The sequence below is a fragment of the Varroa jacobsoni genome, unplaced genomic scaffold (assembly GCF_002532875.2).
Source record: "Varroa jacobsoni isolate VJ856 unplaced genomic scaffold, vjacob_1.0 contig04123, whole genome shotgun sequence".
NCBI lineage: Eukaryota > Metazoa > Arthropoda > Arachnida > Mesostigmata > Varroidae > Varroa > Varroa jacobsoni.
In genome coordinates this window covers 2279-12901 of record NW_019215166.1, presented here as the reverse complement: position 1 = coordinate 12901, position 10623 = coordinate 2279, and the positions used below count along the sequence as shown (strand labels likewise).

The 10623-nt window shown below is 39.2% G+C and overlaps 1 long non-coding RNA gene across 7 annotated transcripts; it reads right to left on the bottom strand.

Annotated features, from left to right (window-relative positions):
• Nucleotides 1-201: 201 nt before the first annotated feature.
• Nucleotides 202-9320, bottom strand: LOC111272976 (uncharacterized). Of its 7 annotated transcripts, XR_015315912.1 has the most exons (5): nucleotides 9230-9320; nucleotides 8979-9010; nucleotides 7820-7973; nucleotides 7253-7396; nucleotides 202-5940 (listed from the first exon to the last, which is right to left on the bottom strand). It is a non-coding gene; the product is annotated as an uncharacterized LOC111272976 (long non-coding RNA). The 7 variants fall into 7 exon arrangements; XR_002687811.2 differs by lacking the exon at nucleotides 7820-7973; XR_015315911.1 differs by having other exon boundaries at nucleotides 8979-9314.
• Nucleotides 9321-10623: the final 1303 nt, after the last annotated feature.

Below are 10623 nucleotides of genomic sequence, written 5' to 3'. Positions count from 1 at the left end.
TAAATTTGTTGACCATATTCGTTGTCAAAATTATGCCCAAAATTAATACATTTTATATATATGTACTCTATCACAGTTAGTTAGATATTCTTTTATAGATGCAAACACCTAACTAGACAATTTAGCGTACTACCGAAAGTTTCTTTTTCTAATGGCTATTTCGAGAAGACTATTTTTACGCGAAAAAGATAGGCTAAGGAGTTATGGTTTTTCCTACAATTTTTTCAACCTTTTTTATTCACACAAACTATAAGATATTCTATAGGTGGGACTTTAATAGAAATCAATCAGTCAGTTTTTGATTTAGGTTTACTACTTCATTACGTTTGATCAGCGTAAAAAGCATGCACTTCGCAATCAAAATAGGTCTCCACGGTAAGCAAACATGGACGCCCATAAAGAAGGGATGTAATGGTCTTTCTTACAGAAAAAACAATCATTATGGCAGGATGTGTGGTTTCTGCCTCATTAATTTTACGTTCCTAAGAATAGGATTATTTGCGAACGGCTTGTGAAACGGAAACCGAAAATGAAAGTTCTAGTTTGCCCATTGCTTGCTAGCTGGGGGCAATATCTTCTGTATACAATATAAGCTTTTGTTTTCATTCTCACTATTATACCCAAATGGCATGGCTGTAACAATTGAGTTAACTGGCTTAAACTATAAGTGAGTGAACATCTAGAACCAATTGGTCTTGTAATAATAACACATGGAAAATTATAGATTTCCGGCACACATGCTTTTCAGTAAATAAAGGTTACAAAAGTGTAAAGATACACAATATTCTGGACGTCTGTTTTTAGGAATTTTTTGTGAAAAGTTGTGCAACATATCAAACCTCCAAAACTCTATTCAAGATATACATCAAAGCTTATAGACAATACTGCTATTATTGATGGTCGTGTATAATGCTGTGGTGACGTAGATAGTAGATAATAAAGAAATAGAACCGAAATACAACTTTATTGTTTTCTGTCGCTTTAATAAAGCAAATATATTAAAACGCCCGATTATTCGAGTAAACTATTATCATGGCCTCAGGCAACCGTCAAGGCCACCATAAAGCAAGAAGCATTTCATTATCTCCCTCTTTCTACCCATCCTAATTACCGCATTTTTTTTCTACAATGAAGACCGTCTAAAGCTCGTATTAGAGCAAAAGGTCGATTGATATCCTACATATGGGACGAATGCCTTAAGTCTTCCACAAGCAGCTCTTCTGCCGTTTAGGCGAATATGGTAAATACGGGTAGAGACACGTAGGTCGGTTTCTGTGTCAACCCTATCTTGTGTGCGTACATGCATAAACTTTGAAATTGAATCTATTTCGATAACCGCTCGCGCAGTCAGTGAGCGAAATTATATTCATGAGCTAAGTCTTGTTGATGGTATGTCCTAAGGTACGGGCTATAGCGTAATATACTACTGTCACATCCTCTAGTGGGGCCGATCGAACTGCCACGATGCCACCCTTGACCACAAGCTACTAACGCGTTTCAGTGGTCCGTTTGCTATAGAACGAAGTTGAGGTTGTCTAACGAAAACTCCTTGCTCTATATATACATACCGGCAGACAAGTTATCAGCACATGCTTATCAACTTTGTCTATGCAAAGCGTCCTCTTAGCTTTTTATTGGCGTTTTATGACGTCACAGTACCTACATTCATATTCTTTCGCATTTTCCCCCATTGCGTCGTTTAGAAAAGGGGGACTAGATGGAGTTCTAACTCAATTCCGCAGGGCTTTATACAGTTGTTCATCGCGACCAGTATCTATTTGGATAAGTGCTTAAACTGACTTCCCGATTCGGAAAATGCCTAGATCCATCTAGTAAGGACGTATCTATTAATCTATCTATACTGATATTTATTGAATCGAACACCTTATCAACGACACCGCCTTTCCTCTCTAATGTCTACCCTTAACTTTTCACGCCTCTACACTAAATAATAGACGACCACATTTGTGATGTAGAGCATAAACTTTTGGAGAATCAGATTTTTTTTAGCCTACAAAACACCTCTGATATAGGACCTTGGAGGTGCCTGTGTTGGACAACGTTTACTAGATTCAATTATTAGGAATAACAACAAATTTTATGTTGCACACAATCGATTTTACCTACAATAATGAAATTAAAAGCCGAGAAACGCAGACATTATCCAAGGCAATACTGTACAAACGGACTAAAGTATTTCCATTTTGAACAATCTTTAATTCGCGATCGAATTATATGGGATAATTGCAATATTTATTATTATTGTTATTATTGCTATTACTTTTCATGCTTCAATAAAAGGAATTAGCTGGACATGCAGCAGAGTGCAGAAGATCCATCTAAGCATCTGCAGCCTTCTGATTCGAAGGTTAACTAGGAACCTTTACGGAGCCTCCCTTTTTACTAGTAAATCGATATGTACGCTAGGTAATGTACGATGTTGCTGACAGAAGTAAACTGAATGTATGAGCTTCAACCGCAGCGTAATTGTACAAACAGTCATGCTATACTTCTTAGAGGAAAAGAAATATATTAGGTGCCACGCAGATGAGATCATAGGTCATATGTACATCTGTGAAGTTTTATAGGTTTAGATTCAGATACCGTTCTTCGCGTATAACACCCGATTCAAACAACCTATTCCGATGTATGACGTTTAAAATATGTACGGTTCGTTTTCACTCCTGAAAAAAGCGCCTTTCTGGTCGTCTAAAATGGATGTCTTCGATGAAAACGTATTCCATAGAATATTAGGTTGTTGTCGTTGCTTCTTCATGCTGTTCATATTAGCTGATGCTTGCGCAAGCTTTTTTCTTTTCATTCTTTGTGTGTAGGCCAGCTAGCATGAATCGAGCATTTCTGCACCTAACCAACGACGTACTCTCAATGATTTTTAGCCTGAAACATCGCATGCACAGATCCTTCTCCAAGGTGAAGTTGAGTGCCAGCTGCGTCTGCTGCTTTTCCACGTATATCCGAGCAGAAAATGAAAGAAATAAAGCTTTTTTATAACGAATTAACTGATCGTGTAGAATAGTCTTCTTCTAACAAAATGTTCTTGCTCTGTCCTTTGATATCTTAGGATTCTGGTGCTCTCTAACGATCAGCATCGTTTCACCATATTTAATTCAGACTAACAAGTATTCGGTTCGTGGGCTCGACGAAGCGCCTGTACTAGCTTCGACCACTCAAATCTGCTTACCAACAGATTTACTGCTGATTCGTGCCCCCCATCGGTGACGTGTGATCAATACCCCCGACCATTCCAAATTAAGAAAAATACACCAAAAGGTTCCGAACGGACTTATCTAGAAAGTTGCCTAACGTATAGAAGCTTTCTCTAACGCCGACGCTGGTAACCACATTTGCTTGCAGCAGTTGAAATAGGACGAAATATAGTAACTATTCGTACAAAATCCCTTGCAACGCCTATAAAACTACACGTTCGGAAGGCCGTACAATTAACATTGCTTATTTACGTTTGTTGGTAAATTTATTTAGAGTGAACAGATCGGAAATGATTCGAACGAGTCAATTAAAAGCAACGAATAAAAGATATAATCTGCCAGTTCGTTTTAGATATCAATATAATTTTTCCAAGTAACCATAATATATAAGAAACTGAATTTTTGTTCGTATATACCTATACTCAGTCTTCGATACAATTCTGTTCAGCAGCCGCTGCGCGCTGAACGAGGTCGCCTCGCCGCTCACCCGTGTCGTACTACGCAGACAATTGGATTTGTTTTCACGCCAAGATCAGTAATAAACTTCAACAAAGCTAGTCAGCCAAGGGGCTCGCTAGCTTATTCGTTCCTCGTCCAGAAGCTTGGATGGAATCATGACTAAAAAAAAACTGGGATTTTTCCCATTGCAATAGCAGCCACCATCGTCCCTATACTATAGACGAGTCTACTACACTGAGCTTCATCTACGACCGCCTGAGGAACATGCGTCAAGCTACATGTCCGCCGTGCGAAAGGGCGGTGAACGCAGTGCCTGAGATCTGGCGAGACACGGCAACGTTGGGTACGAATAGAAAGATGTTTTTTTGCAGAAGGAAACTCTCATCTCTGAGCGCTTCCTTGCAAGCCGGCTGCCGCCGCACTTAGATCCGTCCTAACTAGGTCACAGATGTCAACGACCTCCATTGCGCGTCGCCTCTGAGTGAGTGTCTGTATAAGAGAGGTCGCGAACAAACACGGGCCCCAATCGAGCCGTTCGAAATGGGGTCAAGGGACCAATGAAAGACCAGCTGCTGATAGAGTCGGGTGGAGACAGACTACCAAAGTTATAATATTTTTAGCTGTTCCCTCGTATATAGTGAAACATGTAGTGGTACGTGGAAACTAAAAATGGCTAATTATGCATTTGGACACATTGTGTATACACGTTGGCGCTATGTGGTATAATTATGCGTAGAATGCGAGTTGGTGAAAAAATAGATATTGAGTTATTTTGGGAGAAATACTCTACTCTAACTAGAGTTAGAGGGTTCAAGTCAAGCAGGTTCAAGTCTGACAAAGCGTACAGTATCTTTCACGGATTGTAATTCGTTACAAACTGACACACATGTATCATTTTAAGACTTTACATCGTAACGCCAATGTGATAGCCGACAAACGTACACAAATTACGCGCCTTCATGCGCACATTCATGAGCAGCCATTAACGAAATAGCCACTTGAAAACTCAGTTAGTTTACTCAAACAACCAAGTTCAATCACGAAACTGACTTGAAACTAAGAGCGTTCACTGAACGTTGCTGCGAAAACGATTTGAGCGCAATGAAATACAAATTACGTTTAGCTGCACGATCTCGTGCAATAGACGTTCCTATGCAGATGTTAAAACGTATCTTGGACGTTGTGTGTCAATTGAATTTCTTGAGTCTACGAGGCGTCATTGTTGATGTTCTTTTGAAATTATGCGCAATTCTCAAATATAGTACCTCCGTTCGTCTTAGTTGCAACATTTCTTCAGAGCTAGATACAGTAGATCTGGAAACAGAAAGGCCAGCTTGATTCTTCGCTTTCCCTAAATCAGATGATCATAGATGCGTTCATTAGGTTGGCCGGATTATACAGAGTTGACGCGGGAGCGCAGGGATATGTTCAGGAATAATTCAATAAGTATCTCAATCAGAAATAACTCTCGAAAAAAAAAGTCTCGGGAGATCGTTCGCTGTGTTGGGCGCTTAACTTCTGATATGTCCTGAGTTCCACTTACCATACTTTTCATAGGTATATTATTTCGCCAAAAGAAAAGTATGCAAATGCGAGTTTCCGTAAAAGCAGAAAGAAGGCCTATAATAATTTGGACGTTTTAGTATAAATTGTAAAAATAGTATCGAAGTATAGAACACATGTTTGCCTTTGCGGAATCAAACCAATAGCCAGCGATAAGCCAGCCGAAGTAGATAATGCGTTGTGAATTATACGAGTACTTATGAGAAAATCGTAGAGGAAGTTCCGTTCGCCTTTGACCACACGTTAACTGTACCAGATGTTCGCTGACAAAATAGAGAAGCTCAGCGTGAGTAGGAGCCCCTCACAGTTTGGGCAGCATTGGACGAAATTTCGATGCTCTTGGTCAGTGTTATATATGTATGTATAGTCTATCATGCTTGATGTATTTGTATCGCTATAACTCGTTTTTTGCTGTGAACTTCAGCTAGTTTTTTTACGGGGGCTTGAAAATGTTATATCGTGGTTTTACCCAGTAACAATTTTGCCGAACAAAAATGAACCGAAAGCAAATTAAATAAAATTACGGAAAAACGAAGCAACCATATTTAAAGTATGTTATAGACCTTGATTTCTACGTGAGAGCTACAGATATTATTAGGTTAGGTCACGTACAAGGTAATGGTACATTTATATGATTCTTTGAAATACATTCGCTGGAAAGTGGACGTATTTTATTCCTGTTGCAGCCTATCTGAAACGAGGCAATAGATACTAACGTCATTATTCTTCGTTAGCTGATCAAATATATGGTTCACCGATACAGTTACCTTCTAACCTATGTCATCGATCCATACATTGCTTTTAAACGATAGAGACATCCCTTTCCTCTCATTCCAAATTCGCATCATATTGTCGACAAACGAGAAGTTTCGACCCTCAGAAACATGTTATGCCCAGCGTGTAAATGCTAAGGAAAACGAATGTTTTGTCACTCGGCTTGCTTTCAGGATGAAACAACGAGTGATTAGGCCCAGTTTTGAACCCAGACAAATCCACGCGTTTGCAAGTTTAGTAGATACACAACTTACCATGCACAATAGGCAACACTAAGTAGAAATGGCTTCTTTTCAGAACCGTTAGAACATGGCTGGAAATAACCTTGATTTCAAGCCTCTCGTACAGTTACGTGGCGTGCTGCATTTTAGAACCAGAATTTCTCTGCTTACCTTGGGAAAGCTGCTCTCCGAGCCAAGTCTGTCATGAAAAATCTAGATGTACTTCTTCTCCCACAAAAAATATAGAGCCTATTTAACTAAAGTCGGAGTCTCAGCGATACGAAAAACCGATTGGATAAGACGAACGTTCCATTTTTTGAAAATTACACACTGCACATATAATTGTGTAAAATTATTATTTTTTTTTTTCAATTTTTACATACGCTTCAACACGGTCTTAGCTATGGATAAGACGTGATCTTAAAGACGTACAAGACGATGAGCTTTCCGGCGACATATATTAATTAGAAGGGCAAAACTATGCAGAAATTCTTTAGCTAACTGTAGTCACATAGCAACAGGGCGGACGCTCTAATAAGATTTAAGCGAACACCCGGAGCAGTTGAAACGCTTATGCAGCAAAGGCTACTGCGTGTACAAGCCAAAAACTGTTTTGTTTGGCGCGCATGGCTGATCCGCAATATTTTTTTACACTCCTATATGAGTAAATAAAGTACTATCGTTGTCATTACAATGACTGTTCTGTCATGGTTTTTAGTTGTCCAGCGAGAATGCAGAAGAGAAATTGCCATGAACCTATGATTAGTTATCTCTTCGTGTCCAGACATCATCAATGTCTAATGGGCCGTTTCACATAGCGAACGACAAGTTCTTAAAGGCTACGTCCCATAGAGCTCTATTTATATATGCCCGTACACATGTATATAATTTTTCAATTTCCCATACGTACGAAAACCTGTTGTTATATAGATAGATAGATAGATATATAGTTAAATTATGTCTGAGAAAAGACTCTTAATTATTAAGTATTCCATCTATGCGACTTACTAGTTAGTAGTGCGACAATTATATTAGGAGCTGACGATCCTCTGAAGTTACCATACGTATTATGTACATAATTGTAGGTCCTGCAGTTTACTAAAACGTAGCGAGCAGGTCCTAATTCTGCTCCGTAGATGGTGAGATGATTCGCTGAAAAGAAATGGATTAAGGGAGAACGATGATGATAATAATAGGAGGAGACAAACGAGGTAAATGCGATACCAATAGTTCGTGCGACTTAGAAATACTATAGCAAGATTTTGCACCTATAACGTGTTATAGTCGTAAAGCTATGATCCAAAGAACCAGAAATGTTTGCCTCTAGTCTATACAGATAGCGATGAGGCTAGGCGCTGCCCCTCATTGCGGTATGTTAATGGCGGGATGGTCGATGTCCATATATTTTCAATACGATATCGTATGATATTGCGTAGCAACACACGGCCCAGCTAAGTCATATGTCGGTTTCTGGCTATATTTTCAGTGAGACAACTACTTATTTATATGCTGCAACGAACGAAAAGAAATCAGCAACGCTTTAAAGGTTATGGGTGGCTTCACAGGCGTAATTACTCTTTCGTTGAATTTTCCGGCACGGGACGCCTGGAACTTCTATATTAACTCTATAGTAGTGCTGTCCATATTCTTCAATTGCGGATAACTTCCCTACCGCCCTAGGTGGTACAATCATTTTGATCAAGCTGTTTTTCCATTAAACCTGGAAAACCTTAGAGAAGATGTAACACCTTTTTTAGTAGTTCATTATCTTACTCGCGTCGCATTTGGAGAGACTTCTAAAATGTCTTACGTTGGCAACAACCTGTTACATGTTTTCACTCTGAAAAACTCCTGTTGTCGAAAACCTAAGTCAAATGAGGTTTTTGCTTAATCCGATTAGAAACACAAAACATTCTACAGATCGTCGACTTTGAGCTTTTGAGACCATTAGATTACTTTTTTTTTTCAGCCAAAATTATCTTTTCAACTTGCATATAGCTCATGACAATTCTATTTGTCAGCGTGTATTTAATGAAGAGACTTCAGTGTAGCCTTTTTTAATAGTTTGTTACTAAAATGATCTTCCATTGCCAGTAGCAAGGTTCGTTAGGATTTTTAAACTTTCTAAAATTTCTTTAAATAAAGAGGAATACTTCAGGGACTGTGCGCGCCAAACAGTCAGTCTAGACTTCATCTATAGCTCAGTTTTTAACTTTGACAACGTGAGGAACAAACTTATGAAAAGGTGTCGTACCGTTTAGTATGGAACCACGGGAAGCGTTGCTTTCTTTGATTATTTTTTTCATTATTTCTAGTCGTTGTCACACACTAGTTATTAATTCCCCACCCAGCTAATGTATGTATTAAAATAGGATGGCAAATAAGTATATAACACCTAGCGAGCGACATCAGCGCCAACGAATTCCCTCACCGAATCGAACGCCATGAGACAGCGTTCACTACTTTAGCGTTTTCCTTTTATTTTTAGGCATTGACCTAAAGTAGTTAGCATTGTGCTGTTTGTTCAAGCTGAGCACAATCACAGTGCGGTTGCATGATAAGCGGAACGGGATCTATTAGATTATTCTACTCGAGCTTTGATTGCTCGTGCGGAACATGGAAGTTTGGAGTGAGAGTTAAAACTCCTTCCCTATAAACTTTGTACAAAACGCAGAAATCCCAACGACGTACGGCTTTATAATTAGTAGTCCCCTCGAATAGTCACGACACCTACCTCTGGTCATCCGTATTGTCGTCTCTTTTACACTGAAAACACACGGCAAAATGGAAAAGGTTAACGAGTGCGATATTCAATAAATTCACAGATCAATAGTAGAACTTACACTTCGCCAAGCCACACCGTATTCCTTTAATAAATCAGTTTCGTGAAGCCTGTTAGCATTTGTCATCAATGAATACTATTTCTGTGACTAGCAGTAAAACTAAGTAGCCACCACTGGGTACAGACATAATTCTTTGCCTTACAAAACTCGCTCCGCTCGCGGCGGGCGTCTTCCATCTGGGTCTACTCAATCTCCTTTTGGCTGGCAGCAACCACTAAAGTCAGCGATTTATCGACTTTATCCCGCTTAGTAGCATTTATATATTCAACCGTGTCGTTTACTGAGCCTTTTTACTAGACGAGCTGTAATCGTTTACCCTTTCGTCTTTCGCACGCCATTTGAAAACAATTTTTTTACTCCTAATATTTTGATTGTTGTTATTAATTCTGAAAAGCTGGGCTGAAGCAATGCTCTTAATATCACACGAACTATTGCGATCCATGTGGTTCACCAGTAGACATCGTCACCATTATCTGTCAGACAGGAAACTCAGACAAGGCTGCTGGTGATCAAGAATGTTCGATCATAGCCAGGTTATTGCCCAAGCAATTGAATTACGTGCATATGAAGGCAGCGACTAAAATGATCCCTCGCGCGGCCATTGAAGGAGATGGCTACAATAAAGATTAAATTATAGATATCCATACTTCTAATGGAACGAGTGCCGCTAGTTAAAGCGGGAGAGCGATATAGGGCAAGAGAAATGGTTTCGACATACATATGATTGGGTGTTCTTAGATTTTACTGATAGTTGAAATTTACAGTTTGCTTTATTACGTCATCAGCATGTCCGGCGATATTGTACAAAGTTTTGCGATTAGTAATTGCGCCCATATCGTTTTCTCACGTAAATCTTCACGTCCGAAAGACAAAACGCTAAACATTTCAAAGTATTATATTATCTGAATTATATTTACAGATATGTTATACTGGGTAGAATGTAACACCCATCTGTCTGGAGCAACCATGAACCTATTCCCGTTCCAGAGTGTCAGGAATGGTGGTAAAATATTCAAACGATCATACGTCTTTCTTGCTTCCGCGGACAACGCAGAACATCAACGATGTTCCCAAGGGAAACACGAAATAGCTTAGCATGGTCATAAATTGTCTAATTCGCTAACATTAACATCAAAACCTCAATGGTAGAATGATCGAACTTTGTGTGTATCACTGACATTATCAGGTGGCATTGGGTAGTCGAAGGAATATTGCAGACATATAAAGAAGCGGTGGATATTTGAAATTGTGCCACAAAAGCTTCAGGATTACCGTGACGGTACGATTTCAAAATTCGGCACATTTTTTTTATAAACATGTTTGTACGAAAAAAGAGAATTGTTGCTAATTGAATATACTAGCTGATCGCGTTAAAGGAGCTTTTGAGGCCACTATTTAGGACTGGGAAAATATACGAGCTGCACTATATAGCATAGCATTAAGATATTGCTGAATATTTGCTAATGGTAATAATAGGCATGGTCGTATAATCCCTTTCAACAGCGGCGAACGGCTGATTGCTATTGCCTATAGCAT